The following is a 15,870-nucleotide window of genomic DNA, read 5'->3' as shown; positions in this document are numbered from 1 at the left end:
TTTTTTTTTGAGATGGAGTTTCACTCTGTGGCTCAGGCTGGAGTGCAGTGGCTAGATCTCGGCTCACTGCAACCTCCGTCTCCCAGATTCAAGCAATTCTCCTGCCTCAGCCTCCCGAGTAGCTGGGATTACAGGCACGAGCCACCGTGCCCGGCTAATTTTTTTTGTATTTTTAAAAATTATTTATTTATTTTTGAGATGGAGTCTTGCTCTGTCACCCAGGCTGGAGTGTGGTGGCACAGTCTCGGCTCACTGCAACCTCTGCCTCCCGGGATCAAGCGATTCTTCTGCCTCAGCCTCCAGAGTAGCTGGAACTACAGGCATGCGCCACCACGCCAGCTAATTTTTGTACTTTTAGTAGAGACAGGGTTTCTCCATGTTGGTCAGACTGGTCTCAAACTCCCAACCTCAGGTGATCCACCCACCTCGGCCTCCCAAAGTGCTGGGATTACAGGCATGGGCCACCAGGCCCAGCCCTGTTTTTTGTATTTTTCGTTGAGACGGGGCTTCACCATGTTGGCCAGGCTGGTCTCAAACTCCTGACCTCGAGTGAGCCGCCCGCCTTGGCCTCCCAAAGTGATGGGATTACAGGCTTGAGCCACCTCGCCCAGGCTGCTAAATAAAATCTTTAGACCTGGGGAGCATGGCAATGCTGGAGGGAAAGAAGTGCAGGACAGGAGAGTGCAGAGCTGTGTGACTTCGGGTAAGTCACTTCACCTCTCCAACCTCGGTTGCTGGAAGGTTAGAAATAACATGTACATGGCCGGGCGCGGCGGCTCATGCCTGAAATCTCAGCACTTTGGGAGGCTGAGGCGGGCAGATCACCTGAGGTCAGGAGTTCAAGACCAGCCTGGCCAACATGGTGAAACCCTGTCTCTACAAAAATACAAAAATTAGCCGGGCATGATGGCAGGTGCCTGTAATCCCAGCTACTCGGCAGGCTGAGGCAGGAGAATCAGTTGAACCCGGGAGGCGGAGGTTGCAGTGAGCTGAGATTGAGCCACTGCACCCCAGCCTGGGAGACAGAGGAGACTCTGTCTCAAAAAAAAAAAAAAAAAAAAAAAAAAAGGAAATTACATGTACATTACCTAATTACCTAGCACGCGGTAGGCACTCTATAAATTCTTTTTTTTTTTTTGAGATGGAGTCTCGCTCTGTCGCCCAGGTTGGAGTGCAGTGGCGTGATCTTGGCTCACTGCAAGCTCCACCTCCTGGGTTCATGCCATTCTCCTACCTCAGCCTCTCGAGTAGCTGGGACTACAGGCGCCCGCCACCACGCCCGGCTAATTTTTTGTATTTTTAGTAGAGACAGGGTTTCACCGTGTTAGCCAGGATGGTCTCGATCTTCTGACCTCGTGATCCACCCCCCTCAGCCTCCCAAAGTGCTGGGATTACAGGCGTGAGCCACCGCGCCTGGCTGGCACTCTATAAAATTCTAAATAAAGAAGCCTCCACCAGCCTGGGCAACACGGCAAGACCCTGTCTCCATAAAAAAATTTTAAAAATTAGCCCGTCATGGTGATGCATGCCTGTGGTCCCAGCTGTTTGAGAGGCTGAGGTAGGAGGATGGCTGGACCCAGGAGGTCGAGGCTACAGTGAGCTGTGATCGTGCCACTGCACTCCAGCCTGGGCAACAGAGCTAGGTACTGTCTCAAAAAAAAAAAAAAAAAAAAAAAAGGCTCCAAATGGTGGCTGCTATTGGTATACTGGGAGAGGCCGTCAGTTCCATTCTCTAGGTTTAGGGCTTTGGTCCTACCCTTTTCCTTCTCTTCTCCTAGAGCATATACCTTCAAAGCACCTGTCTTCACCTCTCCCCGCCTTGGCTTGCCTACAGCCCTGCACACTGGCACTTTGTCTCCCTGCCTCCCTGCAGGACAAGGACTTCAAGGACAGCAGGAAAGACTTGGATCAGCTCCAAGGAAGAACTTCCTTGTCTTTCTGTTAGAGTTGCAGCTGCTGGGGGGAAGAGATCAGAATGCAGTTCTCACAGAGTTAGAGAATTCTAGAGCGGGAAGAAATCTTTGAGATTGGGCCAGGCGCAGTGGCTCACGCCTGTCATCTCAGCACTTTGGGAGGACCAGGCAGGCGGATCACTTAAGGCCAGGAATCTGAGACCAGCCTGGCCAACATGGTGAAACCCCGTCTGTACTAAAAATACAAAAAAAAAAAAAATTAGCCAGGCGTGTTGGTTGCGTGCCTGTAATCCCAGCTACTAGGGAGGCAAAGGTGGGAGAATCGCTTGAACCCAGGAGATGGAGGTTGCAGTGAGCCGAGATCGCGCCACTTCACTCCAGCGTGGGTGGCAGAGTGAAACTTCATCTCAAAAAAAAAAAAAAAAGAAAAAAGAAAAAAGAAAAAGAAATCTTTGAGATAATCTATCTAGTCCAGAGCTTTTCGATCTTTTGTGGCAGATATCCAATTTAAGAAATACGTTTTACCTCAGGATGGGATGAATTCAGATTTCATGGAGCCTGAAATTTGTAAAAAATTGGGGAACCTCTAAGAAAAAAGGATATAAAATGACTGATGCAAAATTATGTATGTATTTATTTATTTTTTTGAGACGGAGTTTCGCTCTTGTTGCCCAGGCTGGAGTGCAATAGCATGATCTCGGCTCACCGAAACCTCTGCATCCCAGGTTCAAGCGATTCTCCTGCCTCAGCCTCCTGAGTAGGTGGGATGTCTGGCATGCGCCACCAGGCCCGGCTAATTTTGTATTTTTAGTAGAGACAGGGTTTCTCCACATTGGTCAGGCTGGTCTCGAATTCCTGATCTCAGGTGATTCACCTGCCTCGGCCTCCCAAAGTGCTGGGATTACAGGCGTGAGCCACCACGCCCTGCTTATGTATTTATTTAGAGTGAGAAATAGATAAAAAACTTTAAAATGTTGGCAAATACCATAATTATTAAATCAGAACAATAAGATATTTTTACGTAAGCACCTGACATGCCACTGTAATACATTTTTTTCCTACAATTTTGGGCCACATGCTTGTTATGTAGCAATGATTTTATTTTATTTTATTTTCTATTTTAATTTTTATTTATTTATTTATTTTTTGAGACGGAGGCTTGCTCTGTCCCCCAGGCTGGAGTGCAGTGGCGCAATCTCGGCTCAGTGCAACCTCTGCCTCCTAGGTTCAAGCGATTCTCCTGCTTCAGCCTCCTGAGTAGCTGGGACTACAGGCACGTGCCACCACTCCTGGCTAATATTTTGTATTTTTAGTAGAGACAGGGTTTCACTGTGTTAGCCAGGATGGTCTCGATCTCCTGACCTTGTGATCCACCCGCCTCGGCCTTCCAAAGTGCTGGGATTACAGGCGTGAGCCACTGCGCCCGGCCTTATTTTTATTTTTTTTGAGATGGAGTCTCACTCTGTCACCCAGGCTGGAGTGCAGTGGCGCGACCTTGGCTCACTACAACCTCCAGTTTCTGGGCTCAAGCGATTCTCCTGCCTCAGCCTCCCGAGTAGCTGGAACTGCAGGCATGCACCACCACGCCTGGATAATTTTTGTATTTTTAGTAGAGGCGGGGTTTCACCATGTTGGCCAGGTTGGTCTCAGACTCCTGGCCTCAAGTTATCTGCCCACCTTGGCCTCCCAAAGTGCTGGGATTACAGGGGTGAGCCACCGCGCTTGGCCTCTATTTTTATTTTTTTAGAGATGAGGTCTTACTCTGTCATCCAGGCTGGAGTGCAGCGGCATGATCATGAAGTTCACTGCAGCCTCGAACTTCTGGGAACAAGGGATCCTCCTGCCTCAGCCTCGCCAGTAGCTGGGACTATAGGCATGCACCACCATGGCCAGCTTATATTTTCTTTTTTTTCTTTTTTTTGAGATAGAGTCTCACTCTGTCACCCAGGCTGGAGTGCAGTGGCATGACCTTGGCTCACTACAACCTCTGTCTCCTGGGTTCAAGCGATTCTGCCTCAGCCTCCCAAGTAGCTGGGATTACAGGTGCCTGCCACTACGCCTGGCTAATTTTTGTATTTTTAGTAGAGACGGGATTTCACCATGTTGGCCGGTCTCAAACCCCTGACCTCAGGTGATCCGCCTGCCTCAGCCTCCCAAATTGCTAGGATTACAGGCGTGAACCACCGCGCCCAGCCTCCAGATTATATTTTCTATAAAGGGAAAGACAAGTCAGCTTTCTGGCATGGTTGATCAAAACATGTTTTTTACTTTTTTATTTTAGGAAAGTTTTTCTCAGTGTCATATTGTGTTGTTGGTAATGTGTTACATGCTGAGACACAGCTCGTGCGTCATGCCGTGTAAATCACGAGGTGTAGAAACATTTGCTGTTTGCAGTACTGCTTAAGGTTTGTGCTCTGCAAAAGCATTCTGATCAATTCGACTGCGTATGCTTTCTAACAAAAAACCAAATCTTGCGTGATACACTTGTAATTACATATGCAACGTTATTAACTATGTTCGCAATAGGCAGGAGTTCTATTCTAACCAAGTATCAATGGGAACTGAATCATCCATTTATAATTTAATGCATCTGATAATTGGAAGAATTTTCTACAGACTAGCTTCTGCTTCCCTACAATGCAGACCTTGTTTCTCCTCCCAGGACCACATTCTTCCCATGTCGGGCATCTAGGATGTATACCGTGGTCATAGAGTGACCCCTGTCCCTGCACCTTTAGGTCAGGATACCAGGTGTGTCAGGGGGGTTCCAGGAGTATTTCTGGAAGCCATTCCTACACTAGGGCCACTAGCAATCACGTAACTAGTCACAGAAGTGACTGTGAACCGTATAACTATAACCCACTGATTTCAATTTTTTTTTTTTTGAGGAGGAGTCTCATTCTGTTGCCCAGGCTGGAGTGCAGTGGCGTGATCTCGGCTCACTGCAACCTCTACCTCCTGGGTTCCAGTGATTCTCCTGCCTCAGCCTCTTGAGTAGCTGGGATTACAGGTGCCCATCACCATGCCCGGCCAATTTTTATTTACTTATTTATTTATTTATTTTTAGACGGAGTCTCGCTCTGTCGCCCAGGCTGCAGTGCAGTGGCACGATCTCGGCTCACTGCAAGCTCCGCCTTCCGGGTTCAAGTGAGTCCCCTGCCTCAGGCTCCCAGGTAGCTGGGACTACAGGCGTGCGCCACCACGCCCGGCTAATTTTTTGTATTTTAGTAGAGATGGGGTTTCATCATGTTGGTCAGGATGGTCTCGATATGACTGCGTGATCTGCCCACCTCGGTCTCCCAAAGTGCCGGGATTACAGGTGTGAGCCACCGCGCCTGGCCTGTTTTTTTTTGTTTTTTTTTTTGTTTTTTTTTGGTATTTTTAGTAGAGATGGGGTTTTACTATATGTTAGGCAGGCTGGTCTCGAAATCCTGATCTCAAGTGATCCACCCACCTCAGCCTTCCAAAGTGCTGAGATTACAGGTGTGAGCCACCATGCCTGGCAAATTTCAAATTAAGTGTATGTCCAACTCACCCATTAGTGGGGTCTCAAAAATGCTTATGGCCACCTCAGTATCCCTTTCCCCAGGGGAAGTGTGACAGAGAGCAAGTCAGTGGAAAGAGATAGCAGCAAGCCCTGATTGTGACTTAAAACTCTTACTTTTGGGCCAGGCATGGTGGCTCATGCCTGTAATCCCAGCACTTTGGGAGGCCGAGGTGAGTGGATCACTGAGGTCACGACTTCGAGACCAGCCTGACCAACATGGAGAAACCCCATCTCTATTAAAAATGCAAAAAATTAGCCAGGCATGGTGGCGCATGCCTGTAATCCCAGCTACTTGGGAGGCTGAGGCAGGAGAATTGCTTGAACCTGGGAGGTGGAGGTTGCAGTGAGAGAGATCATGACCTTGCAGTCCAGCCGGGCAACAAGAATGAAACTCCATCTCAAAAACAAACAAACAAACAAAAAAACCTCTTACTTTTGCAAACTGTTGAACACATGAACACTTGCTAAGGCCTCTCCCAAGACAAGGGAGGAGCCCTGGAATTTAAGGTCTATTAGCATCATGGAAAATCCATCTCTGACTAAGCCGGACGCCGTGGCTCACACCTGTAATCCCAGCACTTCGGGAGGCCGAAGTGGCCGGATCACCTGAGGTCAGGAGTTCGAGACCAGCCTGACCAACATGGGGAAACCGCATCTCTACTAAAAATACAAAATTAGCTGGGCGTGGTGGCGTGTGCTTGCAGTTCCAGCTACTCGGGAGGCTGAGGCAGGAGAATCCACTGAACCCGGGAGGCAGAGGTAGCAGTGAGCCGAGATTGTGACCCTGCACTCCAGCCCGGGCAACAAGAGTGAAACTCCGTCTCAAAAAGAAAAAAACAAAACCAAAAAACTCCATCTCTGACTCAGACCTAAACACACACACACACACACACACACACGCGCACACGCGTGCACACACACGCACACATAATCAAGTTTCACACGGCAATACTTACCCTACGTGCCAGGCATACTGATATCTTCTGTTCTGTTCTCTTTGGCAGCCTGCAGTTAGAAGGTGCTGGTCCAAGTCTCATTTGAGTCCAGAGTGGATTAGTGGCTTGCTGAAAGTCACAGAACCAGTAGCCCCAGAGCTTTGCCACCTGCCTCCCAGCCTGTGGGCCTTTTCTCTGCCCTCACGAAACACCTTTTCCCTTTGGGCTGCCTTTTGCTGTGGGTCTCTTTTTCTGCTGGGAGGGGGCTGGATTGGGTCAGGGGCCATTTCTACTTGCTTCTCTGTATATCCATGGGCCCTACTCACAGAGGTTCAGGAGATGGTGGTTGAATGAATGGAATGAATGCAAACAAACACTTGGCCTTTATCCAGTTCGTATCCATCACTTTTTCACTGACCTCCAGACCTGAACCCACAATTCACCTTCAGGTGACAACTCAGGAACCCCACAGCGCCACTGTGAACGGTTGGGCAGGTTGCGCACTGCACATAGCACCTGGCTAAGCATTCAACCTGACATCCAGCTCACCTCCATCTGCCAAACCCCTCATCCTGGGGTGGGGTTATACCTTTTCCTAATTCGCACAAAAGCACTGATGGGTTAGCATCAACCCTGCCCTCAGACCTGGGTTCTTACATCCTGGGCAACTTGGGGCAAATTACCTAACCTCTCTAAGTTTGCTTCTCTGTAAAATGGAGACTGTAATACCTACTTCAGGGTTTGGCATGTGGTTAAAGTGATAGCGTATGCACAAAGTCAGCGCTCAGTTATCCCCTAGAAATCATGACACGCTTGCACAAAGGGCCACATTCACAGAGGATCATGCAACTTTGCTCGTAAAAGTCAAAGACTAGAAACAACCTGAATGTCCACCAGTAGGTGACTGGCTGAAAATGTCGAAGGTGGAATACATCCCAGCCTTTAGAAAGAGAAAAGTGTTGGCCGGCCACGGTGGCTCATGCCTGTAATCCCAGCACTTTGGGAGGCCGAGGCAGGCGGATCATGAGGTCAGGAGATCGAGACCATCCTGTCTAACGTGGTGAAACCCCGTCTCTACTAAAAATACAAAAAATTAGCTGGGCATGGTGGCGGGCGCCTGTAGTCCCAGCTACTCGGGAGGCTGAGTCAGGAGAATGGTGTGAACCCGGGAGGCAGGGCTTGCAGTGAGCCAAGATAGCGCCACTGCACTCCAGCCTGGGCGACAGAGTGAGACTCTGTCTCAACAAAAAAAAAAAAAAAAAAAAAAAGAGAAACGAGTTTCACTGAGATGGAACAATTTCCAAGATATGCTGTTAAGGGAATAAAACCAAAGTACAGAACAGCCAGTATAGGCCAGGCATGGTGGCTCATGCCTGTAATCCCAGCACTTTGGGAGGCTAAGGCAGGAGGATCACTTAAGCCCAGGGGTTCAAGACTAGCCTGGGCAACATGGCGATACCATGTCTCTACAAAAAATATAAAAATTAGCCAGATGTGGTGGCATGTACCTGTAGTCCCAACTACCTGGGGGGGCCGAGGCAGGAGGATCACTTGAGCCTAAGGGGTTGAGGCTGCAGGGAGCCATGTTTGAGTCACTGCCACTGCTCTCCAGCCTGGGTGACAGAGTGAGATCCTGTCTGAGAAAAAAAAAAAAAGGGCCAGGCGCAGTGGCTCACACCTGCAATCCCAGCACTTTGAGAGGCCGAGGTGGGCGGATCATGAGGTCAGGAGATTGAGACCATCCTGGCTAACATGGCGAAACCCCGTCTCTACTAAAAATACAAAAAATTAGCCGGCGGTGGTGGCACGCGCCTGTAGTCCTAGCTACTTGGGAGGCTGAGGCAGGAGAATTGTTTGAACCCGGGAGGCAGAGGTTGCAGTGAGCCGAGATCACACCACTGCACTCCAGCCTGGGTGACAGAGACTCCATCTCCAAAAAAAAAAAAAAAAAAAAAAAAAAGATGCAGTCAGTGTCTGGCATGTTTTCACCTGTGTAGCACATAGAATATCCCTGGAAACAAGCATGAGAAAGATATTGGCTGTGGGGACTGAGGAAAGAGGGAGACTTGCTTTTCCTTGTAAAGCCCTTTTGAGCTGTGTGAAGTGTTTTAATCACATGCTTGTCTTAATCGTCATATTTTTAAGTAGAGGTTTAGCAATTGACAAGCTGTTTTTCTTCCTAATTTATATTGTTCTCTTAGTGGCCAGCAGGGGGAGGTAAATGCTTTCTCTCTTCAAACATCTAAACCACCCCGTTGACAACTACCCCTCCTGAGACAGGAGAATGGCTTGAACTGGGAGGCGGAAGTTGAAGTGAGCTGAGATTGCACCACTGCACTCCAGCTCGGGCGATAGAGCAAGACTCCGTCCGGGGCGGGGAGCGCCTGGCCAATTTTAACCATCTTTAAATGTAGGATTCTGTGGCATTTATTACATTTATAACATTGTGCAACCATCACCACTATCTAGTCCCAAAACTTTTTTTATCACCCCAAACAGAAGCTCTATACCCATTAAACAGTAACTCCACTATTCTCCCATCCCCTCAGCCCCTGATAGCTTCTAATCTACTTTCTGTCTCTATAAATTGTCTATTGCAAATATTTCATATAAGTAGAATCATACAATATTTGTCCTTTTGTGTTTGGCTTCTTTCATTGAACATAATGTTTTCAAGTTTCATCCATGCTGTAGCATGCAGCATGTATCAGCACTTCATCCTTTTTCATAGCTAAATAATATTCCATTGTCTGCTGGGCACGGTGGCTCATGCTGTAGCAGGACGAGCCGCAGACAAAACTCCTCAGACACCAAGTTAAAGAAGGAAGTGGTTTATTCGGCCGGGAGCATCAGGCAAGACTCCTGTCTCAAGAGCCGAGCTCCCTGAGTGAGCGATTCGTTTCCCTTTTAAGGGCTCACAACTCTAAATGGGTCCGCGTGAGAGAGTCGTGATGGATTGAGCAAGCAGAGGGTATGTGACTGGGGGCTGCATGCATCGATAATCAGAACGAAACAGAACAGGACAGGGATTTTTACAATGCCTTTCCATACAATGTCTGGAATCTATAGATAACATAACCAGTTAGGTCAGGGGTCGATCTTTAACTACCAGGCTTAGGTCAGGCAGGCCCAGGCCTGGTTTCAGGTCTGGTTCCTTGCTTTCGGGTCTGGTTCCTAGGCACCGGGCTACCTGCCTTTAGTTTTGCTTCTCTTTCCTTTTCTGAGTATAAGACAATATAACACAATATGAGAGGATCTGTCTCTCTTCTGTCAATGCCTGTAATCCCAGCACTTTGCGAGGCTGATGTGGATGGATCACAACGTCAGGAGTTCAAGACCAGCCTGGCCAAGATGATGAAACCCCGTCTCTACTAAAAATACAAAAATTAGCTGGGCATGGTGGGGGGTGCCTGTAATCCCAGCCACTCGGGTGGCTAAGGAAGAGAATTGCTTGAATCTGGGAGGCGGAGGTGGCAGTGAGCCGAGATCATGCCACTACACTCCAGCCTGGAAGACAGAGCAAGACTCCCTCTCAAAAAAAAAAAAAAAAAAAAAAATTCCACTGTTTGTATATACCACATTTTGTTTATCTATTCATCTTTTTTTTTTTTTTTTTTTGAGACAAGGTCTTTCTCTGTTGCCCAGGCTAGGGTGTGGTGGTGCAATCACAGCTCGCAGCCTTGGCCTCTGAAGCTTAAATGATTCTCCCACCTCAGCCTCTCAAGTAGCTGGAACTACAGGTGTGTGCCACCATACCTGGCTGATTAAAAAAAAAATTTTTTTTGTAGAGATGAGGTCTCACTATGTTGCCGAGGCTGGTCTCAAACTCCTGCCTCAATCAGTCCTCCTGCCTCAGCCTCCCAAAATGTTGGGATTACAGGCACGAGCCACCATGCCCAGCTCCTTTCTTTCTTTCTTCTTTCTTTCTTTTTTTTTTTTTTTTGAGACAGAGTCTTGCTCTGTGGCCCAGGCTGGAGTGCAGTGGCGTGATCTTGGCTCACTGCAACCTCTGCCTCCCAGGTTCATGCCATTCTTCTGCCTCAGCCTCCCGAGTAGCTGGGACTACAGGCGCCCGCAACCACGCCCGGCTAATTTTTTGTATTTTTTAGTAGAGACAGGGTTTCACCGTGTTAGCCAGGATGGTCTTGATCTCCTGACCCCGTGATCCTCCTGCCTCAGCCTCCCAAAGTGCTAGGATTACAGGCATGAGCTACCGCGCCGGGCTGTTAGCTCCTTTCATCTGTTGGTAGATGCTTGGGTATTTCCACCTTTGGTCTGATGAATAATGTTGCTATGAACATTGGTTTACAAATATTAGTTTGAGTTCCTGCTTTCGATTCCTTTGGGTATGTGCATACTTGGGAGTAGAATTGCTAGATCATAGGGTAATTCCATGTTTAGCTTTTTGAGGAACTGCCAAACTATTTATCATAGCAGCTGCAACATTTTACATTCCCACTAGCAACATATTATACAAGAATTGAAACTGTTTTTTTTTTTTGAGAAGGAGTCTTGCTTTGTCTTCTAGGCTGGATGGAGTGCAGTGGTGCCATCTTGGCTCACTGCAACCTCTACCTCCTGGGTTCAAATGATTCTTGTGCCTCAGCCTCCTGAGTAGCTGGGATTACAGGCATGAGCCACCATGCCCGGTTAATTTTTGTATTTTTAGTAGAGATGGGGTTTCACCATGTTGGCAGGGCTGATCTTGAACTCCTAACCTCAGGTAATCCACCACCCTTGCCCTCCCAAAGTGCTGGGATTACAGGTGTGAGGCATCGCGCCTGGCCAAGAATCGAAACCTTAATTTATAAAACCAAACAAGTATCAGTTGCTTGCTAGGAAATGGACAGACTGGTGAAGCAGTGGTGAGGTCTCTTTACCTCTTTGCAAAATTGGCTCCTGTGCTGGGCTGAGGATGTGGAGTGTGAAGGCCAGAGAGGGAAGGGCTGGAGGACTCTAGGATTCTGCAGGGAACAAAGGTGGGCCAGTGAAACCCCCAGCTTGGGAGGTGGCTGGTAGGGGCAGGAGGAGCTGGCCGAGGGGGAAACTGAAACCCAGAGATCCTTAGACATTAAGCTGGAGGTCATCATACCCAACCCCTTTTGCTCCTGCTGGGGGAACAAGGGTTGGGGCTGTCACGCGTACAGAGGAGAGAATGGAGCAGAGAATGCCTGCTCCAGGAAGGTCCCAGATAAGCACCTAATTAGCAAACTAAGATGCAGGCGAGAGACCCTGCAATGGCCCAATGTATGCAGAGTGCTGAGCAAATGCCAGCCAATTAGCTATTAAATACAGAATAATAATAGTTGAGTACCTACTATGTGCCATATTCTGTGTGCCAAGCCCATTACATACACTCTCTAGGAAGCTGAGGCTACCTGGCCTGCCCAAGGTCACACAGCCAGTAAGAGGCAGCGAGGACTTGAGGCCAATGCCATTCCATGAAGGTGCTGGAGCAGGCAGCAGCTCTGGACACCCAGCCACAGTCTCATCTGCTCTTCTGCAGCCCATGGTCTCCCCAGGGGCTCTGGGAATTAGGGGAGAATTCATGACCGCTCTGGTTGGTGGGTCTCAGGGGTTGTGAACTTGACCTGCAAGGGTATTACGGCACCTAGGTCCTGCTCCCATCCTAAAAATAAAGGGTCAGCTTCTGAAATGGACATTTCCCTGAAGGCCTGTACCTGTTGATTTTGGCCTTCAGGAAAATGTCCATTTAAACCAAGCTGCTTCTGGAATCCTTTGGATTCTGATTCTGGGAGGTGAGGCCCTGGGGGCTCATAGGTGTTTCCCCTTGAGGAAGGAGGCTTGTATATGTACGGGGTGCTGCAGGGAGGCAGCCCAGATGGTCCTGAGACTGCAATCATCAGAAAAGCAGTGATGGCAGCAGAATCTGTGTGGCCCAGGGCAGAGCTGGGGCCAACTGTGAGAGGAAGGGGATTGCCCCCAGGGACAGACTTCAGTAAGAGTGGGGGTTTCCAGTGGCCTTAGGTGCTCAGGGTGGATCAGAAGCCTTGGGAGTGGGTGTGCTCCTGCGACTAGGGCTGCACTTGGCGGGGGACCTCCTTTGGTTGTTTACCACATTATAGACGGATAAATGCTTCTCTCCCTGCTTGGCAAACACAAAGAATGAGGCGGATATAGTCCTGTCCTTGGCAGATATAATCCTGCCAGAAGCTGGGGGTGGGGTGGGAATGCTGGGGTGAGCAGCGTTGCTTCATTGCTTCTGTTGTTTTAGCCTCTCCTCACCATCCCCAGGTACCCGCCCGCATGGACAGCTGTGACTGGGTGATTAAGCTGCAGAAGGCTCAGGTCAGGCGCTGTGGCTCACGCCTGTAATCCCAGCACCTTGGGAAGCCAAGGCAGGCGGATCACCTGTGGTCAGGAGCTCAGGAAAAGCCTGGCCAACATGGTGAAACCTCGTCTCTACTACAAATACAAAAATTAGTCGGGCGTGATGGCGGGTGCCTATAATCCCAGCTACTTGGGAGGCTGAGGCAGGAGAATCACTTGAACCTGGAAGGTGGAGGTCGCAGTGAGCCGAGATTGCACCACTGCAGTCCAGCCTGGGCAACAGAGCGAGACTCTGTCTCAAAAAAAAAAAGGCTCCACTATCCATGGAAAGACTGTGTGGCCTGGGCCAGGGAGAAGGAACTGTGCTCAGGACTCAGGTCACCTGTCTCTGAGGAAGAGCACCCAAGGACCACCCAAGTCACAGAAGCAGCTTGGTTTACATCTTCAATTTCTGAAGACACAGAGATGGAAAATCTTCTTGCCACTTATAAGAAGGTGGACACAGAACATGATGATCTTTTCTGTAAATCCACCCAGCACCACATGTGCATAAGTTGGCGTGGCCCTGAGACAGAGGCTTCCTGGTTCAAAAGGCTGGGATGATAAGCCAGGGAGGGGGCAGGAGGGGTGGAGGGAGGGGCCGTGCTGCTCCAGATTGGGACCCTGAAGATACCCACCCTTTGGGGCTCTATGATGAGTAATTCCTCCTGCTGATCCACCATCCACGCACCCACCCCTCCCTCCACCTCCTCACCCATCCACCCACTTAACCATGCATCTTTTTTCTTTTTCTTTCTTTTTTCTTTTTCTTTTCTGTTTTTTGAGATGCAGTCTCACTCTATTGCCCAGGCTGGAGTGCAATGGCCCGATCTCGGCTCACTGCAGCCTCTGCCTCCCAGGTTCAAGTGATTCTCCTGCCTCAGCCTCCCGAGTAGCTGGGATTACAGGTGCGCACCACCACGCCCGGCTAATTTTTGTATTTTTAGTAGAGACGGGGTTTCTCTATGTTGGCCAGGCTGGTCTCGAACTCCTGACCTCAGGTAAGCCACCCACCTCAACCTCCCAAAGTGCTGGGATTACAGGTGTGGGCCACCACGCCAGGCCTCTTTTTTCTCCTTTTTTGAGGCAGAGTTTCACTCTGTCACCCAGGCTGGAGTACAGTGGCACAATCTCGGCTCACTGCAACCTCCTGGATTCAAGCAATTCTCCTTTCTCAGCTTCCAGAGTAGCTGGGCTTACAGGTGTGTGCCACCACGCTTGGCTAATTTTTGTATTTTTAGTAGAGACAGGATTTCACCATTTTGGCCAGGCTGGTCTCGAACTCCTGAGCTCCCTCTCCCTGACTCCCCTCTCCCTCCACACCGGTTGCAAGTCTGAGCCTCTGGACTTCAAGTTGGGGATCCCAAGACCCCTCTTTGGGTTCAGTTAATTTGTTAGAGTGGCTCACAGAAGTCAGGGAAACATTTGTGTGTACTGGTCTATTATAAAGGATGTTATAAAGCATACAGATGAAGAGATGTTTAGGGCAGGTTATGGGGAAGAGATCCAGAGCTTCCCCTCCCACCTGGGAGCACCATCCTTCAGGACAACGATGTGTTCAGCTATCTCAGAAGCTGCCCAAACCCAATCCTCTGGGGCCTTTTATGGGGACTTTATTATGCCGGCATGATTGACCTCTGTGTAGAACTGTGAATGGGCAAAAAGGATCTGATCTAATATTAGTAGACGAAGTGTGGAAGCCCCGCAAGGCCCGTCTGTTCAGATTCTTCTCGGCCTCTCTGTGCAGCATTTCTTCCTCCAAGGGATGGAGCAGGACCCCTTCTGAAATGAGGGTCTTATGACAAGGTAGTTCAGGAATTTCTTTTTTTTTTTTTTTTTTGAGACGGAGTTTTGCTCTTGTTGCCCAGGCTGGAGTGCAATGGTGCGATCTCGGCTCACTGCAATCTCCGCCTCCTGGGTTCCAGAAATTCTCCTGCCTCAGCTTGCCGAGCAGCTGGGATTACAAGCATGCATCACTACGCCTGGCTAATTTTATATTTTTAGTAGAGATTGGGGTTTCTCCTTGTTGGTCAGGCTGGTTTTGAACTCCCGACCTCAGGTGATCCGCCTGCCTCGGCCTCCCAAAGTGCTGGGATTACAGGCGTGAGCTACCACACCCTGCCAGGGAATTTCTTTAAGGAAGAATTTCTGTGTGTTTTTTTTTTTTTTTTTGAGATGGAGTCTCATTCTTGTCACCTAGGCTGGAGTGCAATGGCATGATCTCGGCTCACTGCAGCCTCCCAGGTTCAAGCGATTCTCCTGCCTCAGCCTCCCGAGTAGCTGGGATTACAGGTGCGCATCATCGCGCCCTGCTAATTATTTTGTATTTTTAGTAGAGACAGGGTTTCGCCATGTTGGCCAGGCTGGTCTCGAACTCCTGACCTCAAGTGATTCGCCCGCCTCAACCTCCCAAAGTGCTGGAACTACAGGTGTGAGCCACTGTGCCTGGCCAGAATTTCTGTTCTAAGAAAGAAAGGCAGGGGGAGATTCCTACCTTGAGGGGAGAAAGGAGCAGGTGAAGGAAGGACAGCCAAAGGTCAGAGAGAGATTCTGTTTTCTGAGGCCTGTTCCTGAGGCCTAAAGCACCCCAACATTATAACAAAAGACTAACAAAGGCTGTGAGAGTTATGAGTTAGAAACCATGGGCAAAACCTATTTTATGTAATAATAGTATCACAGCACCCATCCATCCATCCGACTGTCCATCCATCCCCCTTTTGAGTTAAAACTGACATGATAAGGAGCTCAATCCAGCCAAGAGCTGAGGAAGAATTCCAGGTGGAAGGAACAGCAAGGACATAAGGCATGAGACTAGAATGAACCTGGTGAATTCAAGGGATAGAGATGTCAGTGTGGCCAGGGGGCAGGTGACGTGAGACAGGGCTAAGAGCTGGGCCGGACCCGATCGTGTGGGGCTGGTTAGCTGAGAGGGGAGTTTGGATTTTGCTGTAAGTGCAAGGAGAAACCTGGAGGGTTTAAAGCAGGAGAGTGGAATGTTGTCATTTACATCTTACAAAGAACCAGTGGTTGGTGGAAAGACTGTGGGGGCAGGAGTGGAGAAAGGGAGAAAGCTCGGTGGCTTCGGCCCACTCCCCGCTAAGTCTCCAAATTCCTTCCTCCTTCAAGTCCCCACCCTGATTCCAGG

This window comes from Gorilla gorilla, chromosome 23 (genome assembly GCF_029281585.2).
Source record: "Gorilla gorilla gorilla isolate KB3781 chromosome 23, NHGRI_mGorGor1-v2.1_pri, whole genome shotgun sequence".
NCBI classification, from domain to species: Eukaryota; Metazoa; Chordata; class Mammalia; order Primates; family Hominidae; genus Gorilla; species Gorilla gorilla.
This window is presented reverse-complemented; position numbering follows the sequence as displayed.